The following is a 27,183-nucleotide window of genomic DNA, read 5'->3' on the forward strand; positions in this document are numbered from 1 at the left end:
AGAGAGAGGCGCATTGCTGGAGCTACTTGCTGGCTACGTTTAGGACTCTCAATCAATCAGAATCAGAATTATTTTAATGATCATCTAGGGCTACTCGAAACTGAATGTTGCCCAAGAGTTACAGTGGCGCACAGACAGTGATGCGTGATGAGGAACAGCGGCCACACGGCACGGACCCTTCGGAAACAATGGACCGTCGGAACACCGGACCGTCGGAATATTGACGCGGACCCGGGCATACGCACAGACTGGTTGTTAGAGGGTTCCAACAACTTGGGATGCCCAAAAAGGAGGCAAAAAGGTATTGTGGTGTCTCTGCTATAATTGGCAGCCGTCATGGCGGAGAAGCTGTTACTTATACCCATAGAGTACATAGACGTTGCGGGCCGCAGAATGCCTGCGGATCACCAGATTGACACCCCTGACATAGAGTGACATGCCTGTTGTATCATGTGGTGCAGCTCACCCCCCCCACACACACACCTCTCTCTCTCTCTCTCTCATTAGAAGGCAACCCTCTCTGTTTCTGGCGCCCTCTACTGGTACCCTATAGTCATATACTGGTGCTCATGACCGCATACATACATAGTAGGCATGTGAATCTCGTCTCATCTCACGATTCGATACGCATCTCGATGCACTGCCAGCGATACGATACATTAGAGATACATGGAATCCCCTGGCGATACGATGCGATACGATTCTCCCTCTTCCCGATGCGATGCGATGCGATAACCATTTAGTTCAAATCAATGCGATACGATGCGATTCACCCCTCTACCGATACGATTTGATGGCGATTCATCACAATAGAAAGGATTTATATTAAAGCTCTATTAATTTCCCAAAACATGTAAAAATGCATTACATTTAAATTCAAAGCAATTTATTGTTTTACTGTAGGTTAGTATTATAGCTCTGCATCTCAAACAACCCAACTTATAGAATTCTGTAAGTAAACAAAGGGTCTGCTCTCTGCTGGTTATTGTGGAATTGTTAGATTACTAATAATCATAGGCTATAGTATAATTATTATATCTCAAAGGTCAATTTGAGGTTTTGAGTATAGAGGTTTCAAGAGATTAAAATGTAATAGCCTATCGTTCATCAATTAATGTTACCAACATATAAATAGAAAAGAAACAAATAAACAAAACAAAAATTACAGGTCACACTTGTAGTGCTGTCAAACAAGTCTATGTCTAGTTTAATCTGCAACAGTTTTATAATATAATTGCCTATATGGGGGTCCCTACTTGATCTCTCACTCTCAGCTAAGTGGTCCTTGGCTTGACCTGAAAAACATTGAAGACCCTGGCCTACATGTATTATTAACGTTATAAATACATAGCAGATGTACAAGCTCACAACGCGTCTCATCCACGCCCCGCTGTGAGCTTGTGGATCTGCAATTTTAGGCGTGCGACACCGTCTTGCTGCAGAATATAAATAAGGCTTCTATCCCAGAGAACAGCAGGGGAAAGCTGGACAGTGGAAAGTTGCTGTGGCGTTGTTGTTGTTGTACACGTGTGTGCAGACTGCAGAAGCTTTCTTTAATTACAAATTGATAATGATCGCGACGCAGATTTGCGTCGGATAATCAGCAAGCACAGCTGTGGAGTGTGGCTCATTACCAGCAGTCCAGCACGCAGCGCTACAGTGAAAAGTCAACTGATCGACGGACAAAGCTACTCGGACAGCTATTTTATAAAGCTAAAGAGTAAAGGTGGTGCTTCTTGTTTAATGCGTGGGGCTCACTTCTGTTAGTCGCGGGTGCTATTATAGTCTGAGTCTGTCTGTTCTCAACGTGTCTCCTCTGCGGGAAGCACCCTCTGCACCGTCGTACGGTAGCTTCTGTTCACTGACTTCGGAAATACCACACCGGAGCACACTCTCCTATTAGTTTGCATTGCACAGTGGGCTCAGTGCGCTATTTCCGAACGCGCCCTGTGTCTGCGCTGCGACTCGCGAGAGACTTTTGTTTTTCTTCCTTTCTGATGGTACGTTGAATGCGCCTCGGAAACACAGGATAGGGTGAAATTTACCATGAAAAAACAGTGCAACCACGGATTTTACCGATACAAGCACTCCGCGAACGATCCATCGAGATTTCACCCGTCAATTCTACCGACACACAGTGAATGAACCGATTCACTCGCATCGCGCACGTCATAATCGATGTATCGATACGTATCGATTATTTTCCACATGCCTAATACATAGGTGTACACGGACATTGCTGGTTGTAGGAGTGGTTGCACCACTCAAAAACACATGCCATGACTTTGCAGATGTTTCTTTAAAGGCACTATATAAATGCACCATTTACCATTCATAAACACACATCCATCAGGAAGATGTTGTACCAGGGACCCCCATCTGAAAATATGTTGTGCAGGGACCCCCATCTGAACATATGTTGTTCCAGGACCCCATACAAGATTTATGTTTCAAAAAACACTCCAGTGTTGAAAATGATAACAAATGGAACCAAATACGTGAGCTGCCTACGATTTTTCTAATTACTTTTAAAATGTATTTTTAATATATATTTTTAAATGAAAAGCATCAGGGAAAGAAGCTCCATAAAAATCATTAAAAATCGCACCCGTGTGAAGTGAGGGGCGCTCTAGTCATCGTAGCCTACATCTTCATCAATAATGGTGGTCCCTTATTAGCCAGTTCCCACCGTGGTGGTCCCTTATTGGCCAAGGGTTGCCACTGACAACTGATAAGCCGTTTTGCTCAGTCACATTATGACTTAAATTCTACATTTATTGTATATACACCAAATGGAAATGTTTATGTTTGTTCAGACAACACAAACATTAAAGCTGTATAGGAGGGGCTAGCGCCATCAATAATAAATGAACACACACACACACACACACACACACACACACACACACACACACACACACACACACTTCTTTTTTTGTTTTATCTCATGTATGTGCTGTACTCAATTTAAAAAAGTTGAACCTTGAACCTAGTCAGCAGATTCCTGCAAAGCCTTTTCTTATCAGACAAATACCTTTTAAGGAACAGGGTTCAGTGTGGTTTTGTCCGTACGAATCAATCAGAACGGAGCTTTCATCTCATGTGACTTCTCAGGAGCCAACCAGAAAGGAGCTCTCGTTATCTCTAGGGACATTTTAACCAACCTGAACTCAATCTGCTCGTCAGTCAGTCAGTGGTAGTGAAATGGCGCAGCAGGGAGTTGGAGTGGATCAGGAACAGTATTCCTCTGGAACCAGGACGATCAGAGAGGGAGGTTTAGAAGTCCACAATGCAGACACAACTTCATCCTGTTCTGAAGAGAAACACCTGCATGTTGGCTGAGGTGGTGGAGAGCCTGAAGAAGACAGGTGAGACCTTTAAGTTCTCTTGTAAAAACAGCTCCCTGTCTGTCAGATATACATTTACTGAACCAATAAAGAGATTAAATGTCTTTATTCCAAAAATAACAAGGCAGTGTGACAGGCTATCTTGTGGGTTAAACATAATGCTAGACAAACATTATTGTAATGCAGATAGACGCTAACAAAAACAATAGTTATCAATATGTTAGACAAACATAATGCTAATGCAGATAGATGCTAACATTAATAATTATCAGGCAGCTGGCTCCTATTCAAGAGTTTCAAAATGTAGTCCTACACCTGCATGTTGGTAACCTAGTTTTTTAAAATGGGATTAATCTAGAGTTGCAATACCCTCCATTGACTCCCCATTCATCCAAATTGCATTTGCAATCTGCTTGTATGTAAACAACGTTAAACTCCCCAACATTGCAGCTCTAGGCCTAGCCCTAGAACGGCTCTTGTTGTTACATACAGTATGTACAGTATTTCACATACAGAGCCATAGAACACCCTGCTTAATTTCTGGTCGGACGTAAAATTGGCAGCCTAAATGTGATAAATGCTCCGTTTGTACTCACCCATTAAATAATTCCAAAGACGTGGAGAGAAAATATGGTCCTCTAGTTTTATATCCATGTGAAAGTTCTGGCACAAAACGTGTATTTAATCAATTATCTCCACTTTTTCAAGAGATGCACACAGACGTCTTTCTCTCCGGGCGAGAGGGGCCCGGAATGATCGATGGACTGATTTTAGATACTTCCTGTTGTTTACCGAAGACGTCATCACAAATTGACAGGTGCGCTGACATTTGCTCCCACCAACCGGCGTCTGTGTATGCCGAGTTAATAAAACAAGCACTTCCATTCTCCACCCCAAACTGACTTTGGCGTCTTTGAGAACGAGGTTTGATCGAGTGAACAGATTAGAAACTTACTATATTAGATTGAAAGAACGAACAATATATATATACATAGGCCTATATTATTATTATTATTATTATTATTATTATATTTTCTGTGTGCTTTTCACCTCCAGTAGTGTAAAATATCCGGTAACCTGAGACCTCTCGTGGCTTATTGCTTAAATTTAGAATTGCTTGCCAGTCCAAGGACTGTAGGGCTCACATTCCCAGACCCTGAACCAGAGAGCCACACCTTTATTTGCAATTCTTGTGTGTGTGTGTGTGTGCTGAGGAGCAAAACGGTTCCAAGGGGGGAAAAAAATAACTTTTCCATCCTCTGAGACCTCTGCCAGTGCCCTTAATGACATTATGATCGCATCATGTCATGTGTCTTACTTAAGAGTAATCTTTTGCATTTCCACTAAAAGGTGAATGGTACTGCTCAACAGAGTGCCATCAGGATAAGGGCCGATTCATACTCCTATTTTACCGCTGTTTCGGCGCTGTAGTGCCGAAATGATTTCGGCTCGTCAGAAATTTTCAGTAGCACCGAAGAGACGACTTTAGGACTGTACCCGCCCCCCCGAACCGCAAATGACGTCACATTGTAGGCTCTACAGCGCCGAACTGACTTTTATTCGGCTCTAAAATAGGAGTACGAATCGGCCCTAAGAGTCAGGACAGGGTCCTGAACTATACCAAGGCACTCATGTGGAGAGGCCTTTGTCACATGGCTAGGCAGGATGTGTCAGAGAGGGTGATGGCCCAGGGTTAATGCAGTTCTGGAAGCATGACCTTGTGTCCTTTTGGCAAGGCAACCATCATACTTGGCAACAAAATGCTAACTGGTTGGTATATACTATATAGTATGGTGGTAACAATTTGATTACAGTATGATGCAATTTACATCTATAGTGGTTTGTGTCTTTTAGATTTGTTAAGCCTTGGTTTATGAGGGTTATTTGCCCGAACGGCTCAGCATGGAGATGGTGTGGGGTAGAGTGGCCAACATGAGTGGTGGGCCTGGGAAAAATATTCCTTTGGATCTGGCCAATTCATTTATAAACAATAAATTCAAAGGTATGCCTTCACTCTATTAACAGGGTAGGAATTATGTTTTTAGCCAGTTAACAGTTTGTATTATAAAGTACAAAGCTAACTTTGTGGTGTTTTTGTTTTCTCTCAGAAACTCTCAAGTGAACCCAGGGGCGCTACACACCAGAGCAGTTGGCTAGGTGTGTGGAAATGTCTGGCCCATCTGGCCCACGCGAAACATTTCGAAAAATTCTTCCTGTTCTCTGGGATAGGCCATTTCTCAGGCTCCCAAACAACCCACACTGTGGCTAAACAAGGAGCGGACATTGCTGCCTTTGTAGAAGAGTATCAAACTGATGCCCTGTTCTCCTACAAACCAGGACGACAACACCAAACGTTTGAAAACTTCACCTATCCACAGTCCATCTCAAAGCCAGACAAGATGGGGAAAACCATCAAACGTCTGGCATTTGAGATCGATCTGTGGGACCGGAAGAATTTAATGTAACGTGAGTATGATACTTACTTACAGTACACTCTATAAGTAATGTGAAAAACCAACAAACACAAGCTAAATATAGACAATGCAAACAGTTGAATGTCTTAATGGAAAATATGAATAATAGTTAACAGACCAGATTAAAAAAAAAAAAAACATGTTCTGTAGAACCTTTGAAATGGTTTAATGATGTGAATGTGTCACTCGGTCTCGGTTTCCACATTGTCACAGACACTGCAGCAGCCTGGCATGATGTCATACGGTAGCTGACTTCTTTGTGCCCTTGACAAAAAGATGGTCAAGGGACAGCGCTTTTGTCTGTACTGTTCGACCAGGGACAGCTTTATTTAAAGCTTATTCACTGACCCTGGGTAGATGTACATTTTGGCCTTTCCAGGCAAACCATCCCGTGCACATCTTCCTACCTCCTGCCAGTATGACAGGAGGTCATTTGATGGGCCCCAATGGACAATATGTCTCACGTTCCCTATATATCTATGCCTAAGCCAAATGCCACAGTGGCCAGCACAGGTCCTCAATGGGCTGTTGCATTTGGAAAATGTGGCAAGGATTGCATCCCTTTTTCATGTGGCTGTGAAACATGTCCACAAGAAGATGTGTTGTTTGCTCTTTCTTGGTCAACGTGACATATGGCACTGCCAAGGCTCTCCTTGATCATCCCAAATGCTCGAGTCAATGTTGTCATTGATCTGTAAGACATAAAGAAAGATACGTTGTTGTCATACTCGTATAGCTTCTGCAGATTAAAGCCAAGCATTTCGGTTTCACCAATTAGACACTAATTCACAATATTAAACCTGAGCCTAAACTAATACATTTCTGTTTAATTGTTTAGTGCTGTATTAATTCACAGAAATAATAGCTTTGTTTCACAACCTGAAGTAGATCTCCTGCATCTGTGCCTTTATCCTTCAGATCCTGCACCAGCCATCCAACCCCAGCAGTGATGTCAGCACTCATGGCGTCCTGGACCATTATATGGATGTTTGGCCTGAAAAGGATGGTCATTATGTTGCATTATTGAGGGGTGGTGGTTTAATGTTGTTTTTCCTTAAACAAACATTAAAAATGCCATTGACATGGACAGCGTTTAATGTTTGTTTTGTCCATGTTTGTTTTGTCTGATAATTATTTCATAAAATATGTATATATACATTGGTAGTAAAGCAGAGCCACTCACTTCACATGGGTGTGATTTTATTGTATATATTGTGTGTTGCAGATCAGTCTGCCCTTCTCCTGGTGTCCCCTAACCCTAGGGTAGGTAGTACTAGGTACCCTCACAAAAAAGCGGCTTGAACTCCTCATGCATTGAAGGAAGCATGAGGTCAGTCCGTTGCTGTCCCCAGGTTGGCAGAGGGAGTGTAGCACCCATGATTACACTAAACAATTGACACTGGGTGAAAAATATGGGTTACCAAAAAAAAAGTGGAAAATAATGTGTCTGCTCTGCACAATACAGAAACAGAAGATAGGTCCCTGACCTATGGGCCACATGGCCACATTCCCAAGGCTACTTACTTATTCTGAGTTGTAAATTGTACAAACACATTAAACTGAGATATACCTGTTGCAGCTGACAGATACAGTTAACACATTCCTTATCAAGATTCATAAGGTTGATTATATCATCCACCATCTCCTGGGTGGCAGTGGCGGTAAGCATCAACACAGGGCATTTTAGGGTAGCCCTGACTTCTGGCACTCTCAAATATGCCTCTCTAAACGATTCTCCCCTACAAATATAATATTATAAAATTACCAATTACCAATTACCACTGTGGGTGCTGGCGGCGTGTTTCCTCCTCCGCGTCATCAGTGCCCATACCCGAAGGCGGGGTTGGCGAAAGGGCCTTTCTGTGTGGAGTTTGCATGTTCTCCCCGTGTCCCCTAGGGTAGGTACCCTCACAAAAACATGCAGTAATCCTGGTCTCTAAACTGCCTCCCCCTGGCCAGCCGGGGCGCCTGATGGAGGGGAAAGGAACTGGTTGGAATAACGTGTTCCTTCCACGCGCTACGTCCAACCAGGGAAACTCCCCCCTGTCAGGTGTAAAGGAGCAACTTGGACACTTGGGCATGAAGGGAGCATGAGTTAAGTCCGTTGCTCTCCCCAGGTTGGCGGAGGGTGTGTAGTAGGGCTGCGAATCTTTAGGTGTCCCACGATTCGATTCGATTCCGATTCTTGGGGTGACGATTCGATTCAAAAACGATCTTTTCGATTTTTCCGATTCTCGATTCAAAAAAGATTTTTTTCGATTCTAAAGCAGTTTATTTTATTTTATTAAAAACAATTAAATAGAATTTTAGCATGATCTACTCCAGTCTTCTGGCATGAAAGCAGAGTACATTTAGTAAAAAGCTTGTATAATTGTAAAGGTTTTATCAACTGAATGATTTAAACACACAAAGGTTAAATCCAAGAGTAAGAACATGTCTCATGTATTTAGCTTGCACAAATTTGAACCAGTACAAAATTTACAAAATCTCTTCTCACTCAATACCAGAACAATACATTAGTATTAAAACAGGTGTAAAATAAATACAATTGGCAGGCTTAGCTTAGCTGGTAGTAAATGCACTATGCAGAAACCCAGGCCATAATGCATTGCATGCACAGGTACATTTGTGAAAGAAAAAGAAAAAAAGAAAAAACCCTTTTTTTTTTTTTTTTTTTAAATCGATTTTTGGAAAATGAGAATCGATTCTGAATCGGACAACATTCGAATCGCGATTCTAACTCGAATCGATTTTTTTTGACAGGCCTAGTGTGTAGAGCCCAGGATCACAGTAGATGATTGGCACAGGGGTGAAAAATGGGTTACAAAATCGTGGGATAAAAAATATTAAGAAGGGAAAAAAAAATACCAATTGTATACTGTCATGATGATTAATATGGATTATTATGATTTTTTTTCTTATTACTTTGCACGGGTGTATTTAGTTTTTATATGACTTTTTTTGTTCTCATTTAACCTGTACCTGTCACCTTGAGTGAGTGATGTCATTTATTTTCGTTTGTTCTGATAGCTTACCTTTAGGCCAGACAGCCTATAAAAAGGATGCTTTCCCATTTGTGTTCATAAAGATAGCCTGATGAAGGCCGCATAGGCCGAAACGTTGCTATTTCCCTGTAAATAAAAGTTGGTCACTGCATTTGAAGACAGTGTGCGGTTGTTTTCCTTGTTCATTTTTGGGGCACCGTACCCTCTCCTACGCACCTGTTTACTTATTTCATTACTTAATCAAAATTAATACGCTTATAATAAGTATATACTGTACTTTACCATGAAGTGATGCAGTGAACTTCATCAACAGTGACCAGACACATTTGATGTTTTTTGCTGTTCCACCATTCCCACCAAGGGTCCACAAACAGGCTCTCAGGTGAAATGAAGAGCATCTTGATGTTCCCTGCAAGAATCTCTGTCACAAAATGATCGAGTAATATCATTAGAACATCAAACTGTCTGTATTAGAAGAGCGGTATAAGATTGTATACAAAGTTTACTCACCAAGTTTGATGTCATGTGGTATATCACTATGGATGGCTGCAGCTGGAACCCCAAGCTTTGCCCAATGTGTTACCTGATCTGACATCAGTGCCTTAAGAGGGCTTATAACGACTGTGTAGTGCTCACTACCTGGATGTGAGCACTACCCTAAAGACGAATAATTGTGTATATCCCTGCACTATACCTGCATCGAGTGACCTTGGTACATAGAATTTGAGCTATTGAAGATTCTGACCTTCAAATGTACATCATTTTTGTTTTGATTGTATTGCTGTATTGTTGTATTGTTCTTTCTGCTTTGGCAATGTAAACGTATGTTTTCTCATGCCAATAAAGCCCTTTGAATTGAATTGAATTGAATTGGATATAGCTGGATGTCGATACAGGTCAAACAGACATTGATATATAAATAAAGGTGATTTGACTTGATATAAACCTACCTTGTCCATTAATTGACCAACAAGTCCATAACAGGCACTTTTTCCAAACCCTGGCGGTAAATGCCTCTGAAACATGAAAAATTATGAAGTTAATTAAATGATCACAGGCTTTCTAGGTCTACTCTAGGCCAAGCTTGAAAGCCTCTTTCAATCTGCTGAGTTTTTGTTTCATAAAAATCCACCGTAGACATGACTATGAGCTACTTTCTGTCAAGACATTCTCTGCAGGTGATTCTTTTTCTAAGTGTTGGACTTGGAAGCACTCATCGTACGTCACTGAACGGCCCTGCGTAAACACCTGTTTTTAATTTGCACATAATGCAGGAGGCAGCAGTGTGACCCGTTAATAAAAAACGAGATGATGAACTTTATTTGTAGCACATTTCATACAGAAAATGCAACCCATTACAATTAAAAGAAACATTAAATGGAAACATTTGCGGTGTAGGACTACATTCAAAACTGATGAATAGGCTACTGGTACATACAAATGGAATACTTTTTTTTATTTATTTTTTATCAGATTGATAAATAACTGCTCTGTCAATCTATCAACAGTACTCCAAGCTGCTCCTCCTGATCACTGCTACGCTGTACCTGGAGATGTGGCCTGTGATGTCTGCACTGGGAGGAGACTGAAAGCTGTGAAGACTTGTCTTCAGTGACAGTGTCTGGTCTCTTACTGTGACACTCACCTCTAGCCTCACTATCAGTCTCCTGCCTTTAAGAAACACCGGCTGGTCGAAGCCTCCAGAGAGCTTCAGGAGCACATCTGCGCTCATCACAACGAGGTGAAGAAGCTTTTCTGTCGCACCGATCAGTAATGTATCTGCTCTCTGTGCACCGTGGACGAACACAAAGGTCACGATACGACCTCTGCCGCTGCAGAGCGGGCTGAGAGACAGAAAGGGCTCGATACGAGTCAGCAGAACATCCATCAGAGAATCCAGGAGAGAGAGAAAGACGTGAAGGTGCTTCACCAGGAGGTGGAGTCCATCAAGCACTGTGCTCACAGAGCAGTGGAGGACAGTGATGCCGTCTTTACTGAGCTCATCTCTTCCATGGAGAGAAGACGATCTGAGGTGAGGCAGCTGATCAGAGACCAGCAGGAATGTCAAGTGAGTCATGCTGAAGAACTGAGGAGGTGTGTGGAGCAGGAGGTCACTGAACTGAGGAGGAGACATGCTGAGCTGGAGCAGCTCTCACTCACAGAGGATCACATCCATTTTCTACAGCGTTACACCTCCTCCCTCTCAACCATCAGTGACTCTACACACCCAGTCAGCAGCCATGTCCGTCCTCTGAGACACTTTGAAGATGTGACTGTGGCCGTGTCCAAGATGAGGGACAGACTAGAGGACATTCTCACAGACACAGAGGAAGGGACAAACGCCTCAGACAGAGTGGATGTTTCACTCGGGGTCAATCAATCAATAAATCAACTTTATTTGTTCAGACTCAGGGTCCAATAAACAACAGACAACCTAAAACACTACATACAGGGAAGAAACACCCCTAACCCATAAATTATAAACATATATTTTTTTTACAATAAACATTCATACCAGTGCTTCCAAAAAGCAGACCGGTACCTAGTGCTACTGAAGCTGGGGTTACATAGCAGCATAATTATGCAGTTTTGAGACTCATTGAGCAGACACATAAATGTATACATTAAGTTTCTCAGTAAGGCATGAAAAGTGTATACTCCCACACTGCAGAATAACTCACTTGCACTGCTCCACCTTGGTTTGTTCAATAATATATGCATGCAATCATTATAGGCAACCTGCAGTTTATACATACTTGCTTTCTTAAATTTAACCCACAAGAGGGCGGTATAGAGGGGAGTACAGTATGCTCTGAAGAGATTAACTTTAACCTCTGGTGAACATGAGTGGAATTTCCTCCCAAGCATGTTGGCCTGAGCATACAGTATACGGCGCTGCCTATACAGATCCTCATCATCAGACAGTGGATCAGTTATCACATGTCCCAGATACTTGGCTTGCCGGACCCCATTACCTACAGTAAAAGGAGCAGAGACCCCACTTCCCCATCTAACCTGCATGCTCTGGTTAGCATACCAGTATGCCAGGATTCTTATGACAGACCCTGTCATATAAAACCAACTATAACAGAAGAATTATGGCTTTTATAGTTATCAACCACTATTTTTTTTCTTTTTTTACACCAAATAATAAGAATGATCGAACACAAGTAAAACATATGAATCAATCAAAAACAAAAAACATACACAAAAAATAAAAAAATAAAACAGAAAAACAGCTTGACATTACTACTATGTTACAACATTTCCAAGTTAAGTTAGGCAGGAGAAGAGCTGGAGGCATGACTCACAATACACTTCAGTTACATAAAAGCATATATTTTTTTCTTTCAGACACAACAACCACTACATGACACTTTTACAGACCCAACAACCCCTACACATATATTGAAACACCCAAATACAATATCACAGAAGTCCATCTAGGTACTGTAAGTAGTATGATAGTGTGGTGGCACAATACCAAATCTGACCACTAGTGGCGCTAGTGAGCAATTAATGCATAATTAGCATAATTAATTATGCAAATTAGTAATTACATTCCAGGGATTCCATAGATATAATTAGCATAATCATAAATCATAAAATATCCATAACCAATAAAATATCCATAAATATAATTAGCATATAATAGTTTATAATTAAATAATAATAAAAACTAATAATAGGTTATTTATAAATGCATGATGTGTGTTTTAAAAAGCTGATCTCATCTCTCCCTCTCCCTGCGTCACCATGTGCCATGTCCCCCAACATGTAAATTTTGTCACTGGGGTTAAGGTGGGGGGGATGGTCGCTAACCTCAGGCAATATTTATTTAGGGCAGGGGGGTCACTGTCTTGAAAATCGTTTGAAGTTTGGTGGGGGATGGGTTCTAACCAGGTGCCAGACATGCAAATTAGATAAACAAGGGGGGGATGGGCTCTAACCAGGTGCCAGGTGCGACATGCAAATTAAATGAAAGCGCGGGGGTTGGGGTGGGGGGATGGGTTCTAACCAGGTGCCAGACATGCAAATTAGATAAACAAGGGGGGGGATGGGCTCTAACCAGGTGCCAGGTGCGACATGCAAATTAAATGAAGAGCGGGGGTGGGTTGGGGGGGTGGGCTCCCCCCTTTGTGGAATGCCAGGTGCCAGACATGCAAATTAGATAAACACAGAGGTGGGGGCTCCACTCTTTGAAGTGAATTGTATGCATAAATTAATCAAGTTAGGATTTAAATTCCATGGATTCCTTAAATTCCTTGCATACATTGACAGTGGGTGTGTGATTCCACCTAGTGGTCAATCTCTATATATAAATATTTACACTGCAATACCTACTATGCCCTGATGGGATCTCAGTCATCTAGGGCAATGTTTTTCAATCAATAGTCTGGGGACACCAATGGTCCTTGAATGTAATTCTTGTGAAAAATCAATGATACCCCCCCCCCCCTAGTGTTCAATCTCTATATAAATATTTACACTGCAATACCATTTATGCCCTGATGTGATCTCAGTCATCTAGGGAAATGTTTTTCAATCATTGGTCTGGGGACCACCAGTGGTCCTTGAATGTAATTCTTGGGTAAGTCAAGGATATCCCCCCTAGTGGTCAATTTCTATATACATATTTACAACTGCAATACCATTTATGCCCTGATTTCAGTCACCTAGTGCAAATGTCTTCAAGCATTGGTCCGGGGGCTACCGATGGTCTTTGAGAGGGTTCAGGTGACCCTCCCCCCAGCTAAATCATGGAGAGTTGGTAACCAAATAGTCTCCTTATAGATCTTTAACTCTATACTTTTCAATTTTTTGTGTTTTTGAATTTTTATGTTTCATGGTGTCCTAAGGTGTATGGTTTATTGTCTGTCTTGTATTATTTTTGTGTTTTGTGTTGTGTCTTTGAATTTTGCATGCTTCATGTGGTACTAGGTGTTTGGGTTATTGTCTGTCTTGTATTATTTTTGGTGTTTTGTGTTGGGATCTTTGAATTTTTTATGTTTCATGTTGTCCAAATGGGGTTGGGTATTGTAAATCTTGTATTATTTTTTGTGTTTTGTGTTGTGTCTTTGAATTTTGCATGCTTCATGTGGTACTAGGTGTTTGGGTTATTGTCTGTCTTGTATTATTTTTGGTGTTTTGTGTTGGGATCTTTGAATTTTTTTATGTTTCATGTTGTCCAAATGGGTTGGGTATTGTAAATCTTGTATTATTTTTTGTGTTTTGTGTTGTGTCTTTGAATTTTGCATGCTTCATGTGGTACTAGGTGTTTGGGTTATTGTCTGTCTTGTATTATTTTTGGTGTTTTGTGTTGGGATCTTTGAATTTTTTATGTTTCATGTTGTCCAAATGGGTTGGGTATTGTAAATCTTGTATTATTTTTTGTGTTTTGTGTTGTGTCTTTGAATTTTGCATGCTTCATGTGGTACTAGGTGTTTGGGTTATTGTCTGTCTTGTATTATTTTTGGTGTTTTGTGTTGGGATCTTTGAATTTTTTATGTTTCATGTTGTCCCAAATGGGGTTGGGTATTGTAAATCTTGTATTATTTTTGGTGTTTTGGGTTGTGTCTTTGAATTTTGCATGCTTCATGTGGTACTAGGTGTTTGGGTTATTTGTCTGTCTTGTATTATTTTTGGTGTTTTGTGTTGGGATCTTTGAATTTTTTATGTTTCATGGTGTCCAAATGGGGTTGGGTATTGTAAATCTTGTATTATTTTTTGTGTTTTGTGTTGTGTCTTTGAATTTTGCATGCTTCATGTGGTACTAGGTGTTTGGGTTATTGTCTGTCTTGTATTATTTTTGGTGTTTTGTGTTGGGATCTTTGAATTTTTTATGTTTCATGTTGTCCAAATGGGTTGGGTATTGTAAATCTTGTATTATTTTTTGTGTTTTGTGTTGTGTCTTTGAATTTTGCATGCTTCATGTGGTACTAGGTGTTTGGGTTATTGTCTGTCTTGTATTATTTTTGGTGTTTTGTGTTGGGATCTTTGAATTTTTTAGGTTTCATGTTGTCCAAATGGGGGTTGGGTATTGTAAATCTTGTATTATTTTTTGTGTTTTGTGTTGTGTCTTTGAATTTTGCATGCTTCATGTGGTACTAGGTGTTTGGGTTATTGTCTGTCTTGTATTATTTTTGGTGTTTTGTGTTGGGATCTTTGAATTTTTTTATGTTTCATGTTGTCCAAATGGGGTTGGTATTGTAAATCTTGTATTATTTTTTGTGTTTTGTGTTGTGTCTTTGAATTTTGCATGCTTCATGTGGTACTAGGTGTTTGGGTTATTGTCTGTCTTGTATTATTTTTGGTGTTTTGTGTTGGGATCTTTGAATTTTTTATGTTTCATGTTGTCCAAATGGGTTGGGTATTGTAAATCTTGTATTATTTTTTGTGTTTTGTGTTGTGTCTTTGAATTTTGCATGCTTCATGTGGTACTAGGTGTTTGGGTTATTGTCTGTCTTGTATTATTTTTGGTGTTTTGTGTTGGGATCTTTGAATTTTTTATGTTTCATGTTGTCCAAATGGGTTGGGTATTGTAAATCTTGTATTATTTTTTGTGTTTTGTGTTGTGTCTTTGAATTTTGCATGATTCATGTGGTACTAGGTGTTTGGGTTATTGTCTGTCTTGTATTATTTTTGGTGTTTTGTGTTGGGATCTTTGAATTTTTTATGTTTCATGTTGTCCAAATGGGGTTGGGTATTGTAAATCTTGTATTATTTTTTGTGTTTTGTGTTGTGTCTTTGAATTTTGCATGCTTCATGTGGTACTAGGTGTTTGGGTTATTGTCTGTCTTGTATTATTTTTGGTGTTTTGTGTTGGGATCTTTGAATTTTTTATGTTTCATGTTGTCCAAATGGGGTTGGGTGTTGTAAATCTTGTATTATTTTTTGTGTTTTGTGTTGTGTCTTTGAATTTTGCATGCTTCATGTGGTACTAGGTGTTTGGGTTATTGTCTGTCTTGTATTATTTTTGGTGTTTTGTGTTGGGATCTTTGAATTTTTTATGTTTCATGTTGTCCAAATGGGGTTGGGTGTTGTAAATCTTGTATTATTTTTTGTGTTTTGTGTTGTGTCTTTGAATTTTGCATGCTTCATGTGGTACTAGGTGTTTGGGTTATTGTCTGTCTTGTATTATTTTTGGTGTTTTGTGTTGGGATCTTTGAATTTTTTATGTTTCATGTTGTCCAAATGGGTTGGGTATTGTAAATCTTGTATTATTTTTTGTGTTTTGTGTTGTGTCTTTGAATTTTGCATGCTTCATGTGGTACTAGGTGTTTGGGTTATTGTCTGTCTTGTATTATTTTTGGTGTTTTGTGTTGGGATCTTTGAATTTTTTATGTTTCATGTTGTCCAAATGGGGTTGGGTATTGTAAATCTTGTATTATTTTTTGTGTTTTGTGTTGTGTCTTTGAATTTTGCATGCTTCATGTGGTATTAGGTGTTTGGGTTATTGTCTGTCTTGTATTATTTTTGGTGTTTTGTGTTGGGATCTTTGAATTTTTTATGTTTCATGTTGTCCAAATGGGGTTGGGTATTGTAAATCTTGTATTATTTTTTGTGTTTTGTGTTGTGTCTTTGAATTTTGCATGCTTCACGTGGTACTAGGTGTTTGGGTTATTGTCTGTCTTGTATTATTTTTGGTGTTTTGTGTTGGGATCTTTGAATTTTTTATGTTTCATGTTGTCCAAATGGGGTTGGGTATTGTAAATCTTGTATTATTTTTTTGTGTTTTGTGTTGTGTCTTTGAATTTTGCATGCTTCATGTGGTACTAGGGGTTTGGGTTATTGTCTGTCTTGTATTATTTTTGGTGTTTTGTGTTGGGATCTTTGAATTTTTTATGTTTCATGTTGTCCAAATGGGGTTGGGTATTGTAAATCTTGTATTATTTTTGGTGTTTTGGGTTGTGTCTTTGAATTTTGCATGCTTCATGTGGTACTAGGTGTTTGGGTTATTGTCTGTCTTGTATTATTTTTGGTGTTTTGTGTTGGGATCTTTGAATTTTTTATGTTTCATGTTGTCCAAATGGGGTTGGGTATTGTAAATCTTGTATTATTTTTTGTGTTTTGTGTTGTGTCTTTGAATTTTGCATGCTTCATGTGGTACTAGGTGTTTGGGTTATTGTCTGTCTTGTATTATTTTTGGTGTTTTGTGTTGGGGTCTTTGAATTTTTTATGTTTCATGTTGTCCAAATGGGTTGGGTATTGTAAATCTTGTATTATTTTTTGTGTTTTGTGTTGTGTCTTTGAATTTTGCATGCTTCATGTGGTACTAGGTGTTTGGGTTATTGTCTGTCTTGTATTATTTTTGGTGTTTTGTGTTGGGATCTTTGAATTTTTTATGTTTCATGTTGTCCAAATGGGGTTGGGTATTGTAAATCTTGTATTATTTTTTGTGTTTTGTGTTGTGTCTTTGAATTTTGCATGCTTCATGTGGTACTAGGTGTTTGGGTTATTGTCTGTCTTGTATTATTTTTGGTGTTTTGTGTTGGGATCTTTGAATTTTTTATGTTTCATGTTGTCCAAATGGGGTTGGGTATTGTAAATCTTGTATTATTTTTTGTGTTTTGTGTTGTGTCTTTGAATTTTGCATGCTTCATGTGGTACTAGGTGTTTGGGTTATTGTCTGTCTTGTATTATTTTTGGTGTTTTGTGTTGGGATCTTTGAATTTTTTATGTTTCATGTTGTCCAAATGGGGTTGGGTATTGTATATCTTGTATTATTTTTGGTGTTTTGTGTTGTGTCTTTGAATTTTGTATGCTTCATGTGGTACTAGGTGTTTGGGTTATTGTCTGTCTTGTATTATTTTTGGTGTTTTGTGTTGGGATCTTTGAATTTTTTATGTTTCATGTTGTCCAAATGGGGTTGGGTATTGGCTGTCTTGTATTATTTTTTTGTGTTTTGTGTTGTGTCTTTGAATTTTGAATGCTTCATGTGGTACTAGGTGTTTGGGTTATTGTCTGTCTTGTATTATTTTTGGTGTTTTGTGTTGGGATCTTTGAATTTTTTATGTTTCATGTTGTCCAAATGGGGTTGGGTATTGTATATCTTGTATTATTTTTTGTGTTTTGTGTTGTGTCTTTGAATTTTGTATGCTTCATGTGGTACTAGGTGTTGGGGTTATTGTCTGTCTTGTATTATTTTTGGTGTTTTGTGGTGGGATCTTTGAATTTTTTATGTTTCATGTTGTCCAAATGGGGATGGGTATTGTCTGTCTTGTATTATTTTTGGTGTTTTGTGTTGGGATCTTTGAATTTTGTATGCTTCATGTGGTACTAATGTGTTTGGGTTATTGTCTGTCTTGTATTATTTTCGGTGTTTTGTGTTGTGTCTTTGAATTTTTTATGTTTCATGTTGTCCTAATGGGGTTGGGTATTGTATATCTTGTATTATTTTTTGTGTTTTGTGTTGTGTCTTTGAATTTTGGCATGCTTCATGTGGTACTAATGTGTTTTGGTTATTGTCTGTCTTGTATTATTTTTGGTGTTTTGTGTTGTGTCTTTGAATTTTTTTATGTTTCATGTTGTACTAATGGGTTGGGTATTGTATATCTTGTATTATTTTTTGTGTTTTGTGTTGTGTCTTTGAATTTTGCATGCTTCATGTGGTACTAGGTGGTTGGGTTATTGTCTGTCTTGTATTATTTTTGGTGTTTTGTGTTGTGACTTTGAATTTTTTATGTTTCATGTTGTCCTAAGGTGTATGGTTTATTGTCTGTCTTGTATTATTTTTGGTGTTTTGTGCTGTGTCTTTGAATTTTGTATGCTTCATGTGGTACTAATGTGGGTGGGTTATTGTCTGTCTTGTATTATTTTTGGAGTTTTGTGTTGTGACTTTGAATTTTTTATGTTTCATGTTGTCCTAATGGGGTTGGGTATTGTATATCTTGTATTATTTTTGTGGTTTGTGTTGTGTCTTTGAATTATGCATGCTTCATGTGGTACTAATGTGTTTGGGTTATTGTCTGTCTTGTATTATTTTCGGGGTTTTGTGTTGTGTCTTTGAATTTTTTATGTTTCATGTTGTCCTAATGGGGTTGGGTATTGTATATCTTGTATTATTTTTTGTGTTTTGGGTTGTGTCTTTGAATTTTGCATGCTTCATGTGGTACTAATTCAAAATATTATATTAATACAACAGGCCGCCTGTTTGTAATAATATAATATTTTGAATTAGTACCACATGAAGCATGCAAAATTCAAAGACACAACCCAAAACACAAAAAATAATACAAGATATACAATACCCAACCCCATTAGGACAACATGAAACATAAAAAATTCAAAGACACAACACAAAACCCCGAAAATAATACAAGACAGACAATAACCCAAACACATTAGTACCACATGAAGCATGCATAATTCAAAGACACAACACAAACCACAAAAATAATACAAGATATACAATACCCAACCCCATTAGGACAACATGAAACATAAAAAATTCAAAGTCACAACACAAAACTCCAAAAATAATACAAGACAGACAATAACCCACCCACATTAGTACCACATGAAGCATACAAAATTCAAAGACACAGCACAAAACACCAAAAATAATACAAGACAGACAATAAACCATACACCTTAGGACAACATGAAACATAAAAAATTCAAAGTCACAACACAAAACACCAAAAATAATACAAGACAGACAATAACCCAACCACCTAGTACCACATGAAGCATGCAAAATTCAAAGACACAACACAAAACACAAAAAATAATACAAGATATACAATACCCAACCCATTAGTACAACATGAAACATAAAAAAATTCAAAGACACAACACAAAACACCAAAAATAATACAAGACAGACAATAACCAAAACACATTAGTACCACATGAAGCATGCCAAAATTCAAAGACACAACACAAAACACAAAAAATAATACAAGATATACAATACCCAACCCCATTAGGACAACATGAAACATAAAAAATTCAAAGACACAACACAAAACACCGAAAATAATACAAGACAGACAATAACCCAAACACATTAGTACCACATGAAGCATACAAAATTCAAAGATCCCAACACAAAACACCAAAAATAATACAAGACAGACAATACCCATCCCCATTTGGACAACATGAAACATAAAAAATTCAAAGATCCCACCACAAAACACCAAAAATAATACAAGACAGACAATAACCCCAACACCTAGTACCACATGAAGCATACAAAATTCAAAGACACAACACAAAACACAAAAAATAATACAAGATATACAATACCCAACCCCATTTGGACAACATGAAACATAAAAAATTCAAAGATCCCAACACAAAACACCAAAAATAATACAAGACAGACAATAACCCAAACACCTAGTACCACATGAAGCATTCAAAATTCAAAGACACAACACAAAACACAAAAAATAATACAAGACAGCCAATACCCAACCCCATTTGGACAACATGAAACATAAAAAATTCAAAGATCCCAACACAAAACACCAAAAATAATACAAGACAGACAATAACCCAAACACCTAGTACCACATGAAGCATACAAAATTCAAAGACACAACACAAAACACCAAAAATAATACAAGATATACAATACCCAACCCCATTTGGACAACATGAAACATAAAAAATTCAAAGATCCCAACACAAAACACCAAAAATAATACAAGACAGACAATAACCCAAACACCTAGTACCACATGAAGCATGCAAAATTCAAAGACACAACACAAAACACAAAAAATAATACAAGATTTACAATACCCAACCCCATTTGGACAACATGAAACATAAAAAATTCAAAGATCCCAACACAAAACACCAAAAATAATACAAGACAGACAATAACCCAAACACCTAGTACCACATGAAGCATGCAAAATTCAAAGACACAACACAAAACACAAAAAATAATACAAGATTTACAATACCCAACCCCATTTGGACAACATGAAACATAAAAAATTCAAAGATCCCAACACAAAACACCAAAAATAATACAAGACAGACAATAACCCAAACACCTAGTACCACATGAAGCATGCAAAATTCAAAGACACAACACAAAACACAAAAAATAATACAAGATTTACAATACCCAACCCATTTGGACAACATGAAACATAAAAAATTCAAAGACCCCAACACAAAACACCAAAAATAATACAAGACAGACAATAACCCAAACACCTAGTACCACATGAAGCATGCAAAATTCAAAGACACAACACAAAACACAAAAAATAATACAAGATTTACAATACCCAACCCCATTTGGACAACATGAAACATAAAAAATTCAAAGATCCCAACACAAAACACCAAAAATAATACAAGACAGACAATAACCCAAACACCTAGTACCACATGAAGCATGCAAAATTCAAAGACACAACCCAAAACACCAAAAATAATACAAGATTTACAATACCCAACCCCATTTGGACAACATGAAACATAAAAAATTCAAAGATCCCAACACAAAACACCAAAAATAATACAAGACAGACAATAACCCAAACCCCTAGTACCACATGAAGCATGCAAAATTCAAAGACACAACACAAAACACAAAAAAATAATACAAGATTTACAATACCCAACCCCATTTGGACAACATGAAACATAAAAAATTCAAAGATCCCAACACAAAACACCAAAAATAATACAAGACAGACAATAACCCAAACACCTAGTACCACGTGAAGCATGCAAAATTCAAAGACACAACACAAAACACAAAAAATAATACAAGATTTACAATACCCAACCCCATTTGGACAACATGAAACATAAAAAATTCAAAGATCCCAACACAAAACACCAAAAATAATACAAGACAGACAATAACCCAAACACCTAATACCACATGAAGCATGCAAAATTCAAAGACACAACACAAAACACAAAAAATAATACAAGATTTACAATACCCAACCCCATTTGGACAACATGAAACATAAAAAATTCAAAGATCCCAACACAAAACACCAAAAATAATACAAGACAGACAATAACCCAAACACCTAGTACCACATGAAGCATGCAAAATTCAAAGACACAACACAAAACACAAAAAATAATACAAGATTTACAATACCCAACCCATTTGGACAACATGAAACATAAAAAATTCAAAGATCCCAACACAAAACACCAAAAATAATACAAGACAGACAATAACCCAAACACCTAGTACCACATGAAGCATGCAAAATTCAAAGACACAACACAAAACACAAAAAATAATACAAGATTTACAACACCCAACCCCATTTGGACAACATGAAACATAAAAAATTCAAAGATCCCAACACAAAACACCAAAAATAATACAAGACAGACAATAACCCAAACACCTAGTACCACATGAAGCATGCAAAATTCAAAGACACAACACAAAACACAAAAAATAATACAAGATTTACAACACCCAACCCCATTTGGACAACATGAAACATAAAAAATTCAAAGATCCCAACACAAAACACCAAAAATAATACAAGACAGACAATAACCCAAACACCTAGTACCACATGAAGCATGCAAAATTCAAAGACACAACACAAAACACAAAAAATAATACAAGATTTACAATACCCAACCCCATTTGGACAACATGAAACATAAAAAATTCAAAGATCCCAACACAAAACACCAAAAATAATACAAGACAGACAATAACCCAAACACCTAGTACCACATGAATCATGCAAAATTCAAAGACACAACACAAAACACAAAAAATAATACAAGATTTACAATACCCAACCCATTTGGACAACATGAAACATAAAAAATTCAAAGATCCCAACACAAAACACCAAAAATAATACAAGACAGACAATAACCCAAACACCTAGTACCACATGAAGCATGCAAAATTCAAAGACACAACACAAAACACAAAAAATAATACAAGATTTACAATACCCAACCCATTTGGACAACATGAAACATAAAAAATTCAAAGATCCCAACACAAAACACCAAAAATAATACAAGACAGACAATAACCCAAACACCTAGTACCACATGAAGCATGCAAAATTCAAAGACACAACACAAAACACAAAAAATAATACAAGATTTACAATACCAACCCCATTTGGACAACATGAAACATAAAAAAATTCAAAGATCCCAACACAAAACACCAAAAATAATACAAGACAGACAATAACCCAAACACCTAGTACCACATGAAGCATGCAAAATTCAAAGACACAACACAAAACACAAAAAATAATACAAGATTTACAATACCCAACCCCCATTTGGACAACATGAAACCTAAAAAATTCAAAGATCCCAACACAAAACACCAAAAATAATACAAGACAGACAATAACCCAAACACCTAGTACCACATGAAGCATGCAAAATTCAAAGACACAACACAAAACACAAAAAATAATACAAGATTTACAATACCCAACCCATTTGGACAACATGAAACATAAAAAATTCAAAGATCCCAACACAAAACACCAAAAATAATACAAGACAGACAATAACCCAAACACCTAGTACCACATGAAGCATGCAAAATTCAAAGACACAACACAAAACACAAAAAATAATACAAGATTTACAATACCCAACCCCATTTGGACACCATGAAACATAAAAAATTCAAAGATCCCAACACAAAACACCAAAAATAATACAAGACAGACAAATAACCCAAACACCTAGTACCACATGAAGCATGCAAAATTCAAAGACACAACCCAAAACACCAAAAATAATACAAGATTTACAATACCCAACCCCATTTGGGACAACATGAAACATAAAAAATTCAAAGATCCCAACACAAAACACCAAAAATAATACAAGACAGACAATAACCCAAACACCTAGTACCACATGAAGCATGCAAAATTCAAAGACACAACACAAAACACAAAAAATAATACAAGATTTACAATACCCAACCCATTTGGACAACATGAAACATAAAAAATTCAAAGATCCCAACACAAAACACCAAAAATAATACAAGACAGACAATAACCCAAACACCTAGTACCACATGAAGCATGCAAAATTCAAAGACACAACACAAAACACAAAAAATAATACAAGATTTACAATACCCAACCCATTTGGACAACATGAAACATAAAAAAATTCAAAGATCCCAACACAAAACACCAAAAATAATACAAGACAGACAATAACCCAAACACCTAGTACCACATGAAGCATGCAAAATTCAAAGACACAACACAAAACACAAAAAATAATACAAGATTTACAATACCCAACCCCATTTGGACAACATGAAACATAAAAAATTCAAAGATCCCAACACAAAACACCAAAAATAATACAAGACAGACAATAACCCAAACACCTAGTACCACATGAAGCATGCAAAATTCAAAGACACAACACAAAACACAAAAATAATACAAGACAGACAATAAACCATACACCTTAGGACACCATGAAACATAAAAATTCAAAAACACAAAAAATTGAAAAGTATAGAGTTAAAGATCTATAAGGAGACTATTTGGTTACCAACTCTCCATGATTTAGCTGGGGGGAGGGTCACCTGAACCCTCTCAAAGACCATCGGTAGCCCCCGGACCAATGCTTGAAGACATTTGCACTAGGTGACTGAAATCAGGGCATAAATGGTATTGCAGTTGTAAATATGTATATAGAAATTGACCACTAGGGGGGATATCCTTGACTTACCCAAGAATTACATTCAAGGACCACTGGTGGTCCCCAGACCAATGATTGAAAAACATTTCCCTAGATGACTGAGATCACATCAGGGCATAAATGGTATTGCAGTGTAAATATTTATATAGAGATTGAACACTAGGGGGGGGGGGGTATCATTGATTTTTCACAAGAATTACATTCAAGGACCATTGGTGTCCCCAGACTATTGATTGAAAAACATTGCCCTAGATGACTGAGATCCCATCAGGGCATAGTAGGTATTGCAGTGTAAATATTTATATATAGAGATTGACCACTAGGTGGAATCACACACCCACTGTCAATGTATGCAAGGAATTTAAGGAATCCATGGAATTTAAATCCTAACTTGATTAATTTATGCATACAATTCACTTCAAAGAGTGGAGCCCCCACCTCTGTGTTTATCTAATTTGCATGTCTGGCACCTGGCATTCCACAAAGGGGGGAGCCCACCCCCCCAACCCACCCCCGCTCTTCATTTAATTTGCATGTCGCACCTGGCACCTGGTTAGAGCCCATCCCCCCCCTTGTTTATCTAATTTGCATGTCTGGCACCTGGTTAGAACCCATCCCCCCACCCCAACCCCCGCGCTTTCATTTAATTTGCATGTCGCACCTGGCACCTGGTTAGAGCCCATCCCCCCCTTGTTTATCTAATTTGCATGTCTGGCACCTGGTTAGAACCCATCCCCCACCAAACTTCAAACGATTTTCAAGACAGTGACCCCCCTGCCCTAAATAAATATTGCCTGAGGTTAGCGACCATCCCCCCCACCTTAACCCCAGTGACAAAATTTACATGTTGGGGGACATGGCACATGGTGACGCAGGGAGAGGGAGAGATGAGATCAGCTTTTTAAAACACACATCATGCATTTATAAATAACCTATTATTAGTTTTTATTATTATTTAATTATAAACTATTATATGCTAATTATATTTATGGATATTTTATTGGTTATGGATATTTTATGATTTATGATTATGCTAATTATATCTATGGAATCCCTGGAATGTAATTACTAATTTGCATAATTAATTATGCTAATTATGCATTAATTGCTCACTAGCGCCACTAGTGGTCAGATTTGGTATTGTGCCACCACACTATCATACTACTACTGTATGAAACTGTCCATTTTTAATTGTAACCTTGCGGTCATTTCTTCCATTATATAAACCTGCTTCAGTCTCTGCTTCCATTGGGTTATAGTAGGTGGCTTTATTTCCTTCCAATTTACTGTTATCATTTTCTTAGCAATCAGTAAAAGTATCCTTAATATGTAACTCCATGCACGCACCTCCTCTGGTATAATACCAAGCAGACATAACTCAGGACCAAAAGGAATATTCAACCCTAAACATTTTTCGATTTCCTTATTAAGCTCTTTCCAAAACCTTGAAATTATTGGACAGTCCCAAAAAATGTGTGTATGGCCCCCGATTTCCCCACAATTTCTCCAACACAATTCTATGGATGGTGTTTTCACATATGAGGAGATGACCAGAGGAGTATTGAAATACCTAGTTTTGAGTTTCCAATCGAATTCCTTCCACATCTGGCTATTTTATTCCCTTGTGGCAGCCTTCACACATATCCTCCCAGGTTTTGTCTTCAATAATTATATTTAGTTCCAATTCCCATTTATCCGTATATGTACCATGTGTTTTGAGAAACATCATCCAGTGCTTTATATAAATTGGAAACATGTTTTTTAGTCTGGAATTTTTTTTCTGCAATACCAATGAAGTACATCTCAATACCATTTGGAGTCTTACTAACCAGCTCTCTCTCTCTATGATCTGTGATATAATGTCTTATCTGGAAATACCTGAATAAATCACTTGAAGGGAGTTTAAATTGCGTCTGGAGTTGAGCAAAGGATTTAAAGATCGTTCCGTCAAATAACTGGTTTATGGTTTTAAGCCCCTTATCAGCCCAACGACTGAATCCAGTATCACTTATGGATGGCAAGAAATCAATATTACCCACTATTGGCATTGCCCTTGAAACTGACCCTGGCCCCCACAATGTTTTCTTAACTGCTTCCCACACCTTTAATGTATGCTTTATCCATTCATTTCCTATTTTAATTTTGTTTTTATCCATTGTTTTGTTTTTTCAAGGAAGGGTAATGTTGACAGAGACACCCCTTTCATTGTGCTCTGTTCTGTTTGGTTCCAAACTGTCTCTTCATCGTTACTTATCCATGCTACCATTGCAGTCAACTGAGCCGCCCAATAGTAGTGCTTTAGATTGGGAAGGCCTAGGCCTCCCCTATCTTTTGCAAGAGAAGTGTTTTGAGCCTTATTCTGGGCTTTTTATTTTGCCAAATAAATTTAGAAATCATTCGGTCAAGCGCCTTGAAGGTGGAGATGGGAACTCTGACAGGCAAGGACTGAAACAAGAACAGAAGTCTAGGCAATACGTTCATTTTCACCGTTTCAACTCTACCCAATAAGGAGAGAGGAAGAACATCCCATCTCCCCAGGTCATTTTTAATGGCTCTAATTAATTTTGTATAGTTTGCCTCAAATAACTGTGTAGCACTTGGTGTAATTACAATTCCCAAGTATCTAAACCCTTGTTTAGATCAACGAAATGATACATCATTGTTTAGTTGTGCAGGCCAGGACCC

At 37.9% G+C, this 27,183-nt stretch overlaps 1 protein-coding gene and 1 pseudogene across 2 annotated transcripts in view; both read left to right on the forward strand.

The window, feature by feature from the left end:
- LOC308318779 (uncharacterized protein) overlaps positions 1–27,183 on the forward strand; it is a gene marked incomplete at its 5' end in the record, with an annotated part of 473,522 nt that overhangs the window by 142,007 nt on the left and 304,332 nt on the right. The gene's annotated exons all lie outside the window — the stretch shown is intronic.
- Positions 3,290–11,248, forward strand: LOC308317925 (tripartite motif-containing protein 29-like; annotated as a pseudogene). Its single transcript has 2 exons — positions 3,290–3,368; positions 10,335–11,248. The product of its transcript is annotated as a tripartite motif-containing protein 29-like (transcript).

This window comes from Protomyctophum bolini (genome assembly GCF_963924005.1).
Source record: "Protomyctophum bolini genome assembly, chromosome: 7".
NCBI lineage: Eukaryota > Metazoa > Chordata > Actinopteri > Myctophiformes > Myctophidae > Protomyctophum > Protomyctophum bolini.